This window comes from Pomacea canaliculata, linkage group LG12, assembly GCF_003073045.1.
Source record: "Pomacea canaliculata isolate SZHN2017 linkage group LG12, ASM307304v1, whole genome shotgun sequence".
Classification (NCBI taxonomy): Eukaryota; Metazoa; Mollusca; class Gastropoda; order Architaenioglossa; family Ampullariidae; genus Pomacea; species Pomacea canaliculata.
The window spans coordinates 17,903,238-17,920,124 of NC_037601.1; the positions used below are offsets into that span (position 1 = coordinate 17,903,238).

Genomic DNA, 16,887 nt, shown 5'->3' on the forward strand with positions numbered 1-16,887 from the left:
GGCAAAGACATCATTTGTGTTCATGCGCAGTAGCGTGTAAAATGATGTACGCATGCGCACTCGAAGATGGTAGCATGGCTGCGTAGATCATTCTTTCGCTGTCACTAGGCTTCATATACTGCTATGTCCAGCTTCCCACAATACAACATTCAAGTTTCACAAGTCTTCTAAGAATGAAAGAGCGATGTAGGTTAATGTAGGTGATGATGGGCTACAACTCTCGTGCATTATTTCCGGCGCGTGCTTCGCTTTTTTGAGTGCGCGCCACCATCTGGAAAAAAACATAATGTGATACGACGTTCGTTTGTCATTTATTAGCCAAAAAAATTCCCAAGAAAGATTTATTACTAACTCTAGGAACGAAGACTTTAAGTGTGGATGTAAACAGTTTATTTTCCCCTTAAGACTTGTATCGTACAGTCAAGGCCTGTGGTTCTTGCTCGTAAAGAGGGCAAAGGTCTTCATTGAGGACTAGCTGGGGTACCCGGTACATTACCTCGGGGAAATCACAGAAGAAATTGATTTTTCATGAGAACTTTTCCAGCTTTTATTGTCAATTTTAAATCTACCACTTTATTGTTGCCAAGCATGGCGTGTTTACTTACGATCGAGTGAATCGAAACTTTGTTGAAGGATTGTCGAGTTGTTGGTTTTAGGAGCGAGAAGTGCTCCCACCTGAAGGCGTTTTCACACAAAGTCTCTTTGAGGTGCAAGCACTTCTTTCTCCTAAAATCAACAACACCAACAACACAATCATGTGACTGTTGTCTGTCTGTTTGCTGGGACTTGCTATGGACATGACACCAATGTCAGTGACTATGTGGATGTCATGTGACTTCAAAGCCATTGCCAACATGTTGGTTAAATATTTTAAAATTTGGAAGAGCTACTTAAACATCTCAGAATAATAAACAATAACATTAAAGAAACGATGTTCTGTAGGAAACCAAAGAATCGACTTTTGTCTACGTTTGTGTACATTATGGCTGTTACAAGGGAAAGAAAAAAAAACTCTCACACCTCGCCACACTCGGTTATACAAATAATGCACTGTGTGCACCCAAAGCACTGTCGAGATGATTCCACGAGAAAATAACGGTTTTTTCCCAGTCTACTATTCAGCAAAGGTCGTGAGGGCAGCGGCAAGTGTAGGTTTGTGGAGTTCAGGAGGCGATAACGAGGGGCGTGTAGAGCCAGCGACTTCACTACAGACGGGATCGAGTCCTTCAACCCGCGTGGTGCAAGTTCTGGAAGTTTCGCGTGTTGCCAGTAGAGATGCTCAATCCGCTGATCGAAACACACAGCATCCGTCTAACGCCCCGAGTTTACATGGAATGTACGAGAGTACAGTCACCAAAAAATAAACATTAGGCTGCATGCACTCCACTCACACAAGCAGAAGCACGCGCAAATGTTTTTTTCTCGCTATGTTATCGTGTATTAACCAAATAAAATATGTCTGTATATATGTATTTATGTATGTGCTCAAGCCAACTCTCATGTTGGGGTAGAAGGGATGACGTCAGCTGTACTCCGGGAGCTATTATTCTCTTGACCGCAAACATATTTGGATACAGAGATCCTACCCACGCCAGGCTGGCGAAGCCCGGGGTTGCCGTGCATGTCTCGCGGGACCGCGTTGTTTGCCGGGACAGATGGTTCATTAGTACGAGAGTCACGTGCTTTATCCCATCTGGCGAGGTCAGAGGTCGACGTGACCAGTTTGCTGGTTTCGTGTTACACAGGGCGTGCCCCGCTTCGAAGTCACAAGTCTCACAGTGCTAGAGGTCTAAGGAATACGACGATGATGATGATAAGAATGATAGCTGCTGCCTTTAAGCCGTTCTGTGTTAGGTGTGCTTTAGAAGGAGGAAAAGAGTGAAGGAGACAGCGAGAGAAAGAATGATGAGTGAGAAATTCAGGTAGGATAAAACAGAGAGAAACAGAAACACGATGCTCAATCAAGAGGTCAGAAGGTCACTTCATAAAAATGATCGAGTTATCAAACAGAGATTTTTTGATTTTATTCTACTGGTAACACCGGGAAGATCAAATTAACATTTTTGTCACAATGCACCAAATGTTAAAACTAACTTTATTTGCAAAGGCAGCACAATTTTCATTCTTTATTAACAGGGCACGTGCGTGCATTACATTGGTACAGTCACATGATGGGAGCTTGTTTGTCAACAGTAAACAGAAGTGAGAGTTGAACCTGAGGAACAAAGATATGGTTTGAGCAAGAAATGTTTTGTGAAATGTTACTCCGACTGTTTCTCTCATAAACTATCATGTTGCACCTGGAGACAACACTGATACCTGAGTGTACAACATCCGGGCACCTGAAAACTGTTTTATCTGAAAGAAGACCCCGCCATTCGTGATTCGAGAGTGTTTTTGTTTACCACTGTAGCTGCAAGCTGCAGTGTGATATAGGTAATCCTTTTTAACCGAAAACTAATCACTGTAATAAATAACACTTTTTATCCGCAAATTGTAATTTCTCGCCGCGGTGCTCTTAGATCGGATGTGGTCAAGTTTAAACCCTCGGGTCTGCAAAGTCTGACACGACATCCACTTGACATTGTTTACTACAATTGTTTACTGTTCCCAGGTCACTGCATGGGGCAGCCTGCAGGTGAAGACTGACTGCCCCGCTTCTGCCGTATGTCCATAAATTCTAAAGTATTAAGAGAGAGAGAAGGAGAAAGTTTTCTGCTCATTTCGCTGCTCACAATATTGGCTTTTTATGAAGATATTTCTCTCGGAAAGATTTCAGACATTTCTGTGCAGGAGAGGCACAATACCAGAACCAATCCGAAGCTGTCCGGACAAAGATGTCTCGAGTGCTCTCCATGGCTGTAATAGCTCCCTCTTGTTGCTGGCATAATCAATTGAAAGAACAGCTTTGGAACATGAAATCGTCGCCCTTTAGCAAGAAAACCCACAAGAAAATGGGAAAGAAAAAAATTTATGAAAAGGCTAAGAGGGGGAAAACAATAGGCAGACGTTTGTCAAACAGTTTAAAGAGCATCATCATTCTCATGTGAACGAGATTGCATGCTGTGCTGCCACATGGAAGAAGAATCGAAAACTTTGTTTTCTTTTTGAATTCACACCATGACAATCACACCACAATTTTTTGGTGTGAAAACTTTACTTATATCTTATCGCTGCGAGATGTTGCGAGAAAATTCTGCTAGAAGCGGGAGATGAAACAAAATCATTTTAAAGGTACAAGGGAGCTTATTTACAGTAGAATATAGACGATTTACAGTGTCAAGGGACGTAAGTGTTGGTAGTGGTATATAAATATTTTGTTTAAATGACAGTTGTGCATGGTGGACAGCTGAGAACTCTTGACAAAGTCGCAACCACAGAGTTTCCGAAATCCTGTTGTCGAACGCAACGACAGGATTCATCCTTCAGCCATCCTTCGCTGCTCATCATGCCTAGCATGTCACCTGGCTGAGAAGCGATCGCCATTACAGGTGCGAAGAGACTTGTCGGAAGAATAACTTTAATAAGATTAAATAAAAATCACCATCTGTCTAAGGTCGTCCTGCGATCCATCATTGTCACGGACAGTGTTGCTGGCCCAGTTCCACAGGCAAGTGTGAGAGAAGAAGAAGTGGAGTCGGACGAGAACCGAGCCTCGGGTGTGTGATGCAGGAGTGTTACATAATAATTTAGTTCGGTTCACTCTTTGCACTGAGGTTAAGAACAGTTGTCATCAACTGTAGACTTACAGTGTATAGTATGCAAGAATGTGTAATGAAAGCTGTTCAACGCATGGAAGATAAAGAAGATGACCCACGTACTCAATTACACTTTACTTTAAGAAAATGTAATATTGAACATTCGACACACATCCATGGTGCACAGTAGTCGCATAGAGACAGGTTCATCTCCCCAGAAAATCCTAATCTCCATCCTGTCTGTCTCACATACACAGGGTCGCATCCTCTGTGTGTGTGAGAGAGAGAGGGAGAGATGGAGAAAAATGTCGTAGCCGAGATACGAACCGACGACAAGACTGTCGTGAGACACAGCACTACCCAGCGCCCAGTAGTGAGAGGTGAACGTGTACTCCAAGTGTAGCACACACTGGCTGGAGTTAAAAAAAATGAATCTGTTTGGATGTCTGTGGATAATAATAACAAGGTTATATTTCATTTTTCTGAGCAGGCCAGACAAGGCCATGGAAGATCCTGGTATCAAAGTTTCTGATCAACGCATTTTATTGGCCGCTGGGGAAGCGCTTTCAATTTCATTTCAATTTTCCATGGAATGAATCTGGCCAGGCTTGGCCAAAGTGTGCAGCAGGGATGATCCTTGGCTGCTCTCCCTTGTGTCATCTCAAGTGCAGACCCTATCTCAGTCCAACGCACTGGCTGGACACAGCAAAGGGAAGTAACTGCATCATGAGCACCTGCTGGAGCCGACAATGCCTGTCTCCGTTTCGACTACCCCGAGTACCCGTTCCTGTCATTCTGGAGAAGAAACAATGAGAAGAGGACCTTTGATAAACAAAGCAGCCCGCTGTCTCTTTAACTTACTGACGGAGAAGGTTGCAGCCCCTCCCCTTCCATAAAGATCTCTCTCCTTCTCGTACATTCACGAGAAATCACGAGAAGGAACAAGTAGACTTCAGAACCTTTAATAGAATGCACCAAGCTACAATTACAGGCAATGTATAACTGACAAAGCTTAATAAAATACAAAATAACAAATATTTTTGTAGGATGGCGTAAGAGCAATACTAGACTAGGGAAAAGGTTGCAGCTGCTGTGAACTATGGGGAGACAAAGATGCAGCTACTGTTTCACTTTCAGGTTCACGAAGAAAGCAGTAAATAGCACACAGCTACTTGTTGACATTTAAGACCTTTCTTATTTTCATTCCTGAGTCTTTGAAAAAAGAAAGTTTTAATCCCTTGATTTTCTATTGTCTTTTCACTTCGTATTCGTCAAGCAAGTCCTAGCAATGAATTTCAATGAATATTTGTCAAGATATTTAAATATTTTTCTTGTATGATTGACTGTTGGTGTGTTAATAGTCTGTTGTGTGCCGTGCATTGAACTATCAACCATCTGGGGAAATACGCTTTACAAATAACAATTATTATTATTATAGTTTCCTTTATATATAGTAATAAATAATAAATATAAAGAACATGCTTCGGTGTATTTTTTTTTAACTCCGTTTACTCTGAGAATCGATTATTCATTTTACTCCTTTTACATTCTACTCTGAGAATCGACAATTTATTTAATAAACATTATTTTCTCTTGTTCTTGCTGCCTTGTTTCCACAGATAGCTATCTTGGGGTGATGGGAAGTAATTCCATTTATATTTGTTATCTTTATTTCTTGTTTTTAAGTTGTATTATATTTCCTTGGCCGTATCACACTGGATTATCTTTTATGCTGTATTCCAGCTACCAGAAGATATGCACGGACTTAAACAATTCAGTCTAATCACGTGTGTAAGCTCGGACTATTTCAAAGACTGGTTGTTAATGGAAACATAAAAAAAAAAAAATTAAAAGGGAAACAAAAATAAAGCACACACAAAATGAAATTAGAGCGATGTTCATCATTTAAGAAAGACATACTGCAATTTCCTATCACACAAAAGTAACTTGATTTCATGAGAAAAATCTCATTTAGCTAAGTCGAAGAGATTGAATGTCGACACTCGGTTCCCTCGGACCAAGAGGCGGAGTAAAGAAGCTTTAACCAAAGAAGGTCTATTGGGAAGGGACGAAGAGAATGCCTAGTCTCTCTCTCTTTAGCGGTCCAGTGATGGGAGCTTTTCTGACCACTGTACGATGACGAATTCTAGAACAGGGGTGTCCAATTTTGTCAATTTCCGGTTTAGGGGGTGCAGCGGAAATGGAAAGGCAGCGTCCCCTTGCCTCGATGGTGGGACTCGGCCATCTCGGCACATCTGTGATTTTGAAGATGATGCGAGTCGAACGCAGGCAGGGATTTAGGAGTTACACTTGAGGAGATTATGAATCAATTAATTAGTGCTAGGCGCAGCGCGGGCTGATGAATGGAGGACTTTCGCGAAAGAATGTTACTGGGTGCGTTGGGATTAGTCATGTCGCCAGCGACTCGCAACCAGAGGGATGATGGGAGGATTGCGGTGGAGGGAGGGGTTGGTCAGTTGGCCACGCAGTCAACGTGTGTGTGTGAATGTGTGTGCGATGCACACGAGTGAATATGAGAACAAGAAGGAATGTGTTGCTAGACGAAAACGCTAATAAGTTAAGAGACAGTATTGGACATTGGAGACTTCACTCTTTCCAGCTCCATCGTCTAGTTCCTTTCTTCGGTAAAGGTCGACTTGGTACATGTCGACCTGGTTGCAGTCAGTTTCTCATACTACTACCACAAGATTACTGATGGTTTCTGTCGTTTTTCTAACGGTATTTAATACCAACTTCAGAAGATAACATGTCTTCTTGCAATGTCAAAATGCTGACAATGGCCAAGAGAAAGGCATGCGATGGACACAGGTTATGAAAGGTCAAAGAAATATGTTCGAGAGACCTGTGAAAAAGATATTACTAACCTTAGGACTTCTGTACAAAACTAGTCAGTGCATATTTCAAGTACATACATATAAACCAAGAGCCATAGCGTCCAGACACAAGCCCGCAGAGAATATGGTGGAAAAGATGGGAGGGTCAAGGGGAAAATCCACCGACTGCAAAGAGCTGTCGAAGAACATCTACAAATATTACTAAGTAAGAAGGAAAACTCGTGAGCTTTAACCAGTTATTGAAAATATTGTACTCTACCATTCCTTTAAGTTTTTCGTTGCCATGGCACCTCAACCATGATTAAGAACATTATGACGGGTTAACCGACATTTAAAGCGGTAGTTTCTGTAAATCTTTGACCATGGAAGAGAAAGTTTAACTGTACACTATAGCTGACTATAAGGTGATCGTTTGAGTCCCTCTACAAGCCAAGTAAGGGTGGTCTGTGTTGCAATAGTTGCGAGATCCCGCTACAGCTGATTACTACGAGGCTGGAGATAGCAATCAATGCTTGATTGTAGCTGGATATAAAATTTGCATTCCCTGTTGCAATCACAAAAGTATTTTAATGAATCAGCAACCACTCCCAGTATTGCGAGGAGAGATCACCCCTGTACTTCACGAGGATGATGTTAGAGAATCTGGAGCGAGCGTGTCCTCGTTGGTGTGTGTGTGGCTGGAGTGAAGGAGGGAAGTGGCTGGTGGGTGAGTAGGAGGAATGAGCCACAGCCGCGCATGCGTGCAGCTTTTATTTATGTCTAACAGCAGTGGTAACATGTGGACTGTACAGACCTTATAAAACTCCAAATCAATATGTGTAAATTCACATATGCTCCTCTTCCAGCTCTTTTATTTAAATCCCCGACACAAAAGGTCTCGCGAATTTTTTTGCTGAAAAGATACATGGCTGCAAAATAAGAGAAAAAAAAATGTCACATGATGGTTGGGTAAAGAGAGGATGGAGGACAACACAACCAGTAAATTCCCAGTCTTAGTCCAGTTTGTTGCAGTCAGTCTCGGCGAGCAGTTACATCAGCAGAGGATGTGCACTGAGGCGTCGCGCGAGGCAAGTACCCCGGATGTACATTTTTGATTGAGCTGATTGAACCACTCCATGTTAGGAAACAGCTCCGCCAACATCTGTGAGTATGTGTACCTGTCACGGGCGGGCCTGGGGAAAGGTGTGCAGGAAAGGGTGGAGTTACCGGAGATAAGTTCAAAGGAGAAAGGAAAAGAAACTTAAAAATCTACAAAAACAATGCTTGACTAATTAACAGCAGATCGTTACAAAAAAAAAAAAAAAAGCAATTTTCGAAAGAGAAAGGGAGTAGATAAAGTGTGGGTAAAGGCGGAGGCTGTGGTGGGGGTAGATAAAAGAAGTCTGCAGGTTAATGTCTATGTATGTTATTTTCAAAAGTCTTCAGTGTGGGTGTTTGTATTTGTCTGCTCTTTCGTCTTTCTGTCTTCTTCGTGATAAGTGTAATATCGAAGTATCATGTAGTATCACGTAGTTGCAAAGCTTAACGTCCGGCATAGTGTTTCCAAGGCAACGTACAAACTAACCACGTAGGTGCAAGTTCAGACACCAGGCGTTATCACTGGGTTGTAAACGCGACACCACCCGCATCACGTAGTTGCGAAAGCTCACCGTCGGCCGTATCACGTAGGTTGCAGGCACGGACCCAGGCGTCTCTGCGATTCCGTGTCCAAGCAAAGGGCAGATCAATCGTGCACGCGACACACCGCCGCCAAAGGAGATTAAAGGGACCGCGCCACTGCACGCACTAATTGCGGACAGGCACACGTCACGTGACGAAAAAGACGACGAGCCGATCAACATGTCTTACCATGTCATGAGCCTCGCAGCCTCCCACAATCCACTGCGCGCACGCTGCAAATACCACTTTCCTTTTCCTCCTACAGCCTCGTTACTGGTAAGTGGTGATTCTAAAAAGGAAAAAACGAGGGTTCAGAGGGGTAGAGGAGCGAGGGGGAGGGAAAAATAAAAAAAATGACTATTTACTGTGTCGTACCTGTCAGATGAATGATAATCATGCTACCAGGGGGGTGAGGGTAAAGGCTGCACGCTTTCATCGCGTGCATGAGGATAAATATAAAAAAAACTACATAAGGGGCGATCATGATGATGATGGGGTGTCTGTTGGAAAATACACAGGCGTGCAATGACGTCACGAGGACAACACCCACGCCACCTGGCGTGCAGCAAGAGCATCGAGGAGCGGGTGTGCGGTGCTGCAATGCGCCATGCTTGATTACTTATGCCGCAGTAATCTGCTGCAAAAAGTCCAAAAGTCTCACAGAAACGAGCACCAGTCGTGACATCACATACGGGGTCACGAATCATGGGTCACGGCTTTGTCTCTAAGGGGTCATAGTTCATAGCTCACTAATGACAGGCACATGTAACCAAAAGGTCTTATCGGTTTGCTTTATTTTTTTTTACTTGCATACTTTACAGCGTTGCGGAATCTGCACGTGTTAATTTGTTTCAGATCTTTTGATAGATATTGATGTAGGAGGGGTGAACAAACAAACAGGGAGAGAGAGAGAAAGAGGAAGGTTAGGTGCCACACTGACAAGAAGCTTCTCGCAGAGGGATCGGCAAAGAGGCGGTTAATGGCGCAGTAGCAACAGTGCCTGTCACCAAGGTCAGTGAGAATAGGATATCGTGGGTTCGTATCTCGGCTCCGACATAGTTCTTCTTCTGGATGTGGCACCTATTTACAGGGGCTGCCGTCGATGTTTTGCTTCTGCTTCCCGGTTTACTTCACCCTAGGTGTGTGAGTGCTTGTTCATGTAGATACATTTAATCCTACCCCCCAAAAAATTGTGTATGAGTGTATGACAAATATATCGAGAGAATAATAAGCAACAAATAAATGCAAGAATTATTAGATTATGTTCATAATCCGTCTTCATTAGAACTCAGTAGAAACGGATTAAACCTACAAACCGCCATTCTCACAGCAGATTCAACTAGGAAACGGTCTCACTGGAGCACACGGAAAACAAATGAAGGTCCATAAAAAAATATACGCACCACAACTAATGAAAACAAAACGCCGCGAACCAAGCAACATCTCTGAAAAGAATAAACAGCTCCACGCGCTAGTCGAGCTCCACTCCAAGGGGTCAACGAGTTATTGTTCCGCAGGGACGCGACCGTTGACCCACGACAACGAAGGTTTTCGAGAAGAGTTGGCAGAAGACGACCACGATGCCAGCTCACCCCCACTGTGACCTTTCCCATGACTAATGGAAAGCTTTGTTCGCTGCACACCGTGGGACGCGGCAAGTCTTTGTTTTTGCTTTTTTGTTTTTGTGTTTGCCAATTCCCGGGCGTCAGATCTTTGGCGATTGACCAGTGATGCCAGTCGCTCCTGTTCCTTTTTTCCTGGACCTGTCGTGCGACTTAATGCGGTGACACGAGCGGCTCGGTTTGCGGACTGTCGCTCCGCATGTGGCACGCACAGGTCTTTGGTCTCGGAGCGGGTTAAAGACGAGGTCTTCGGCGGCCAGAAGCGGGACGAGAGTTTGGCGTGAGCAGCAGGTGGTGATGCTCGTTACAAGTGAGTACACCCCCGACTGGGATTGTGAGGGGACATCACTCACTCTTGCCTTCCTGCTTGAGCATTCTCCCTTGTCAGATAATTCTCTTTCTGCTGCTTTCCCTTTCTGATGTTTGAGGGGACGGAGACGTCAATCCAACAGATGTTTCTTTGTTTTGTTTCTTTGTTTGTGTTTTTTTTTTCTGTTTGAAGAGAATGAATGAGGTTGGCCTATAATTAGACAAGTCGGAGGGGAAAAAGACGTTTTGGATTGAAAACATTTTTCCGATTCTTTCATGATCTTCTTTTTAATTATTTACCTTTATGTTGGTCATCTGAACACCAAAAGAGGGGTAATCTGAGTTTGCTGCCCCTTGTTTAGTTATTTCGTTTGTTGAGGTGATGGCCCGTCAATCTGTTCTATGAGCCCTCATGTTTAGCAAGCTGTGCATGAATTTCTCTTCCTTTTAAAAAAAAAAAAACTCCTGTTTTTCTCTCAGCTGTAGCAACTGTTTTTGACATTATATTTTGCTCGTTGATTAGTTTTATGCTTTGTTATAGTAAATTTTTTCTGACTGCAGATACTTTTAATGATTAATGATCATTAATTTGATGATTACAGTTGAGATTAATCACAGGCTTACTAATTTATGTTCTAAGTAGATGTTTTAAGAACAATTTTCATTTTGTCAAAGAATCATACCGGAGTTTTTACAGTGTTTTCTTTTGTCCTAGTCAGTATAAGTAGCCTTTCAGATATTGAGAAACTTATAAAACTGTTATTTGCTATGGAGACTGACTCTGTTAAAGTATTATCAGTGATAACACCACTACCCTGTGCTGCTGGACTGTGTGTGTGTGTGCGTGCGCGCGTGAGTGTCAGTGAATTTAAATTAGTCACAATGGGAGGAAAGGGAGATACATAATGCAAACGAAGATAATTATTAAACTTTTCCAGTTATACAGATAAAATGTGTCTATATATATATGTGTGTGTGTGCTCGCGCGCGTCCCAAGCGGCAAACAAACATGTGCAAGGGAGACAATCATTAGACTGTAAACAACGTGCAATGCGGGTAACAGCTGTCCGTATTTTCCGTTTCATTGTGATCTATGCTCTTTGTAATATATTGCTTTTTTTTTTATAAACACACACACACATATATTTTAACTCCACACACATGAAACAAAATAACAAAGACATCGCCCAAGGCATTGAGACCCAGCCTGGCTCCGACCCTCAACGCCTACACTCAGTTTCAAGACGAAGGAGCTCGGGAAGCAATGCGATGTCAGAAAAAGAAAGACTTTCTCAGACCAAAATATCTGGAATTTGAGCAGGTCGAGATTTCTTATTTCGCGTCGCCATTTTCTCACCCAAGAAGCTGTCTTCGCCTGGAGGCAAAACCTTCCGGAAGTAACCGCCAGGGTCTAATTTTGTTTCGCGACCTATGAAGTAGTCTCCCTTATTGGTAGGGTTACCTCACCCGCTCTGTCTTACGTCACTGTGGGAAGGGAGGGGAGGTAAAATGCCGGGCTATTTCGGGTGCATGCGTCTGTGACCACGTGATCGATGTGTGCGTCACGCTCGGCTGCGGGTCGGAAACCTCGCTGCCTGGTGGAGCGGGGAGATGATGAAGTGGTTGCTGCAGTTTTCCTAACACCCTACTTACGGCGCCGTCTTGTCCTGACGCGACCTGTGCGCGCGCTCGATGCGCGTCAAATGTCACGGGTGGCGAGCACCGCGCTCCGCGTCACCGCCTGTGCCGTCAAGCGCGACCGCCTGCTTGTTGTGCTTCGTCTCTCTGTGCATCTGTGAGTGTGTGCATCTGTGAATGTGTGTGTGTGTGTGTGTGTGAGTGTGTGTGTGTGTGTGTGTGTGAATACGTGTGTGTGCGCTCGTTTGCTGGTAACGAGTTCACGGTTCTAGTGTTCTCGCACGTGCACAGTTCTTGTCGGACTCCTCGTTTCGCTCCATTTCATAAAGTGCTCAACGTTTGCGCGGTTTTGCCTGTGATCATGCCTCCCAGCGATGGCAATGTCACAATCCACGCCCTATTTACCCACAGATTAAAAAACACAAAAAATAAACAACCTTCTTCGTGCTCGCAGACGCCGGAGTGATTGCTTTGGACAGATGAGCTCGTGAGCACGAGAAAAAATGTTTATGCTGCATCGTTTACCGAGATCAATTGCTTCTTCCCTCCTCCGCCATCTCCTCCCCTTCTCTCTTTTCTTTCTTGTTTTGTGTCTGCGCGCGCACGCGGATTCCGTTTGAAGAACGTCATAGACTACTCCCTTCCTTGTCTCACCGAACATTGACAGACTAAAAACTAGCTTTCACTCGCTTGCACCCATCACCGCTCCCTCCTAACCCCCCAGAATACAGCAAAAATGAAGGAGATCGCTTGTTTCAGGTCTTTTATGTTCCCTCCATTTCCTGATAGTCTCCATTAAAAAATAAAAACCCTTGAAATTCACGTTTTCCCTAGAGTTATTGTTCGTGACACGAAAACCTTTTATGAGAAAATCCTGTGCGGGTGCATAAATGAGCACTGGGGTGTAATCACCGCCCGTGAGAGAGAAACAGATCGTTGAAAAAAGCTCCCCACCAAGGTGCATATGGTGCCTTGTTTCTGGAATTTATTTTCCATCACTAGGAAAGCAGGTTACATTTTTTACTCTGTTGCATCAAAGAAGAAAATTCAGTTGACAATGGAGGTTGTTTGAATGACAGTGTGAGAAATGTATGTCTTGAAGCAAGACGCAGCGGAAGTGTAGCTAATGCACAGTCTAAGAAACTGTTTCCCACAATCAACCATGAACAAGGCTGAAGTCTGTTAAAGACATATTTCTGTGCATGGTGACTGAAGAGGAAGGTTCACCAAGATTCTGGGTAAAAGCATCTTGAATGAGCTTTACCGAGTCATTAGAAATAATTCTACCCGCTAGAACTTTAAATTGTTGTTATACACACAGTATGTGGACGGTCTGCATTTGAGAGTAGAGGGTGAGAGAAGAAATGAAAGATGTTGGCCCAAAATACATGCATAGAGCTGTCACCTGATGTTACGAAAAGTTGATGTTGAAACATTAAAAGATGTAAAATGTATTTTTGTGAGCAGTTTGGTCCTTGTCCTTTGTCAGTTCTGGCAATCTCTTTCAGACCACTCTTCTGACACCTTTACCTTGCAGTTTTCCTTCCTGATATTGTCAACCAATCAGCGCACTTGTTACAGTTTTCTTTCCAGTTCACACTTCAACCAATCAGAGGTGCTGACATGTACATACACGTGACCCATGAAAGCACGTACTCATTAGTTTGTGTCCACTGTGGGCAGTTATGGATTAGTATGGAACTATGGTTGGTTTGCATGACACGTGGTGTGTCTTTTCCATACATACAGACACCCACAATGAATGTTGTGAAACCCCATCATGCAACTATTCCCCCGGGCATGCGCAGGGCGCGGAACACAGCCCACAGGGAATTTTGTTGTTCCTGCTACGTGCTGATACGTGGCTGCGATGCAGTTGTGATGTTAACTAAGAACAGACGGACACAAGCAGATACCAGCCACTCCATTATGCGCGTGGAATTGCACAGAGGAAGAAAGAACAATACTTTCATCCGAGGGCTTTGTCACGCCTGCAAACTAACACATAAAACGGGGAATATTACTCGGCAAATCGCTTTGCGAGAGAACATCTGAGCGAGTCGAAATAATGTGCGGAAATGGTTATTAAGATCACGATGAATTACCGACACTCTTTGCATTTAAAAATTCATCGTATGTTACACAAGACTTTCAGTTAGTGTGTTTGTGTGTCGGAGGCTGAGGCTTGTTTGTCCGTTAGTTCAACGTTTCTGAGGCAACTGCTGATAAAGTGTGTTCAATAGCATGACAATGGCAGAACTGAATGGAGGAATAAAGCTGAATGATCTCGTTTCGTACAAAGTCATTGGTTTTATATTCTCTGTACAAGATCCGTGGCAGCCTCCTCAGGCACTTGTTCTCATTTGCCTGTATTCTCCTTTCCGTATCGGCAAGTCCAGGTTTCACATTCATCGAGCAGGATCAGTACTATCAAATGATTTCAAAATAGAAATAGAAGTGTGATGGTCGTGGAGGGTTTCACGCATGATGTTCTCCACAAAAACTGTTAAACATCACAGGCGATAGGGGATACCTTGACAGTCGCCTACTGTCATGTGAATGAAAGATCCCATTTAATTATTCAGCAGTTCTTGTCGAACTGGTATACAGTAATTCGATGACTTAGACTTAAACCTCTTCACTGTTGAATTATCGCATCCCATGCCATAGCCCCTCGTGCCAGACTCGGTCAAAAGTCTTTTCAAAGTCTATAAAGTTGTGGTAAAGGACTCGCTGATACTGAAATGCTTCTCTATATGGCCACGTGAAGGATCTGTTCGTAATATGAGCGGCGCCAATAACAAACCTGGCACAAAAAAATGTATCAATCTGAAATTCGAATACACATTTTGATTTCATAAAAAAGAAACAATCTTAATTGAAAGAGCATATGTCCATTTCTAGCTACAATTTAATCAACCTTGAGCAGATCAGTCAAAGCGCATATTCAAACGAAAACGGAAGTTGTAGGTTTCTCGTGCCACCTCTAAGACTTTCTGGATCACATGAAAGACGTCAGCAGTCCATCGGAAATGGACTTTCCTGACAAGGAAGCTCGGGTCGTTTGGCCAAACCCTCCATTGAATGCGCGAACACAGACTGTAAACTTCTTCCAGAGCTGTGTCCAGCCCTGCAAACAGCACGACAGACCCAAGGCTTATTATGCCGGGAAAGGCCGATAATTTCCTAGGTGGCGCTAGCATTGCATGACCACTACACTGCGCAGCCAGAGTTCGATGGTAATGGCGGAGATATATGGCCATGCCATTGACAACTCCCCCAAAATAAGTGAATACTAACTTCTCCATCTGATCAGCAGAAAACAAGTCAGTCACGTGATCATTCCACGGAAAAATAGCTTTTTTTCTAGGCTCGCCTTTTTTTTTTTTTTTTGAAACCAGCCATTTATCTGCTGAAGATCAACTATTAAGATCGCAGTGAAATGGAGAGCTCGTGAAGTTGGCTATCCACAGTGTCACAGTTCACAATGCGGCCTTTATGACCTGTCACATTACAAAAGGGAGTACATCGATCAGAGCCAAGTGAAACCGCTGAAAATAAATATTATCTTCCACTTTACGTTCCGCATTGGAAAAGGCTATCTCTCACAGAAGGACATCTTCAATCTCGGGAAGGAAACAGAAAGCTGTTACCAAGGTGAACTGCAGCAGGAGCGCCTGGCACTTTCTAGAATATTAATTCAATAAAGCTGAGAGGAGGGAGGAACGAAAAGAGGAAAAAATAGGTTCCTAAGGTACAGGCATCCCCCAAAAGTAATAATAGTAGAACATTTTTGTACAGGGCATTTGACAACCGATGATTTAGTTCAGTGTGGTGTGGATAAAGTACAGCACAAAGATACAAAGAAAAGTGGGGAAAATATTGGGAAGAGGATCGTCTTGTGGGACCAATGAACAATTTATGGTTCTTGCTGACAATGCGCCATTGTGTTGATGGTCCACAGTCCAAGAATTCGGAGCTAGAGTTTCGATCTCTCCTCCATAAAAGCAGTGTCGTGGGTGCAAAGTGACGGATGTATGTAGTGTGGACTGTGTAGTCCACGGTGAAGAAGGACAAGGTCTACATACAGCATAAGCCATAGCCATTAACCCACATTTCAAAGGTCAAAAGGCGCTGGAGTCTTCAGAACTATGTTTATTGTAAAAGTCTTTCCATCAAAAAGAAACCAAAGCCTTCTAGATGGAAGTGGCATATCCTTTCAAACGCTCAGGCAGACATGTTGAAACAAAACTAAGTCCAGTGCATAGACGACATCAGACGAGATAAAACACAGTAGCGCAGCGCCCTCCTTCCGTTTAGTCAAAGGGACATCAGCATTAAGACAAGGCAGTTGATTTCTTTTTATTTATTGCTGGCCGTTGTTACTGCGACTGACATGAATGTTTTATTTGTAGTTGTTGACAAGTGAATACTATGTGGTTGCAGTAATTTTCTTTTTAGAAGTGTATGTCAGTTAATTTTAAATGACAAACGAATATATTATAACTCATATACTAATTGTTTTTCTGTCCATGAACCAGCTATCTGTAATCTTGCAATACATCGAGCCATGTTACAATCACAACCATGTTTGTGGATCACAGCACTAAAGCTACATGGGTTGGATCAGATGCAAAAGATTAGGAAATCTTTTATTGAAAGTTTATAGCACTGTCATTTCGATCATCGATTTTATTTTTCAAAGGACTTTTCAACACACATTTTTTTAATGCTTGAGTGCAAGATACGACTGGAGGTCAAAATCGTGACGTCACGTTTGTACAGATTGACATACGATCGCAGCTCCTCAACTGGCTGAGGTCCTCACAGCGTGAACTTGTCAACGTAAATCCTCCCGTCCGTGACATCGACATGTTCCTGCGCCTGGTGATGTTTATGACTTATCGTGTGTCTCGGGGACGGAAGTATATATTTCATTCAGATATCAGGAAAATAAGCAGGATCTGTCACTGAGTTATACACAATTCTCAGAAAACATTTTACACCTCACTAGTCCTTCAGAGAGTGACAATTTAAAAAAAATGTCCTACAGTCTTATCCAAACAGTTTATGTGTCTCATTGTCCTTAGCCTCCTCTTTGGAATG

General features: G+C 43.2%; 1 protein-coding gene across 1 annotated transcript in view; it reads left to right on the top strand.

The window, feature by feature from the left end:
- Nucleotides 1-9,813: 9,813 nt before the first annotated feature.
- Nucleotides 9,814-16,887, top strand: part of LOC112577171 (probable G-protein coupled receptor CG31760) — a 216,750-nt gene continuing 209,676 nt past the window's right edge. Inside the window, exon 1 of the mRNA XM_025260167.1 lies at nt 9,814-10,144. The gene's annotated coding sequence lies outside the window, so the exon portion shown is untranslated. The remainder of the gene's footprint in view (nt 10,145-16,887) is intronic.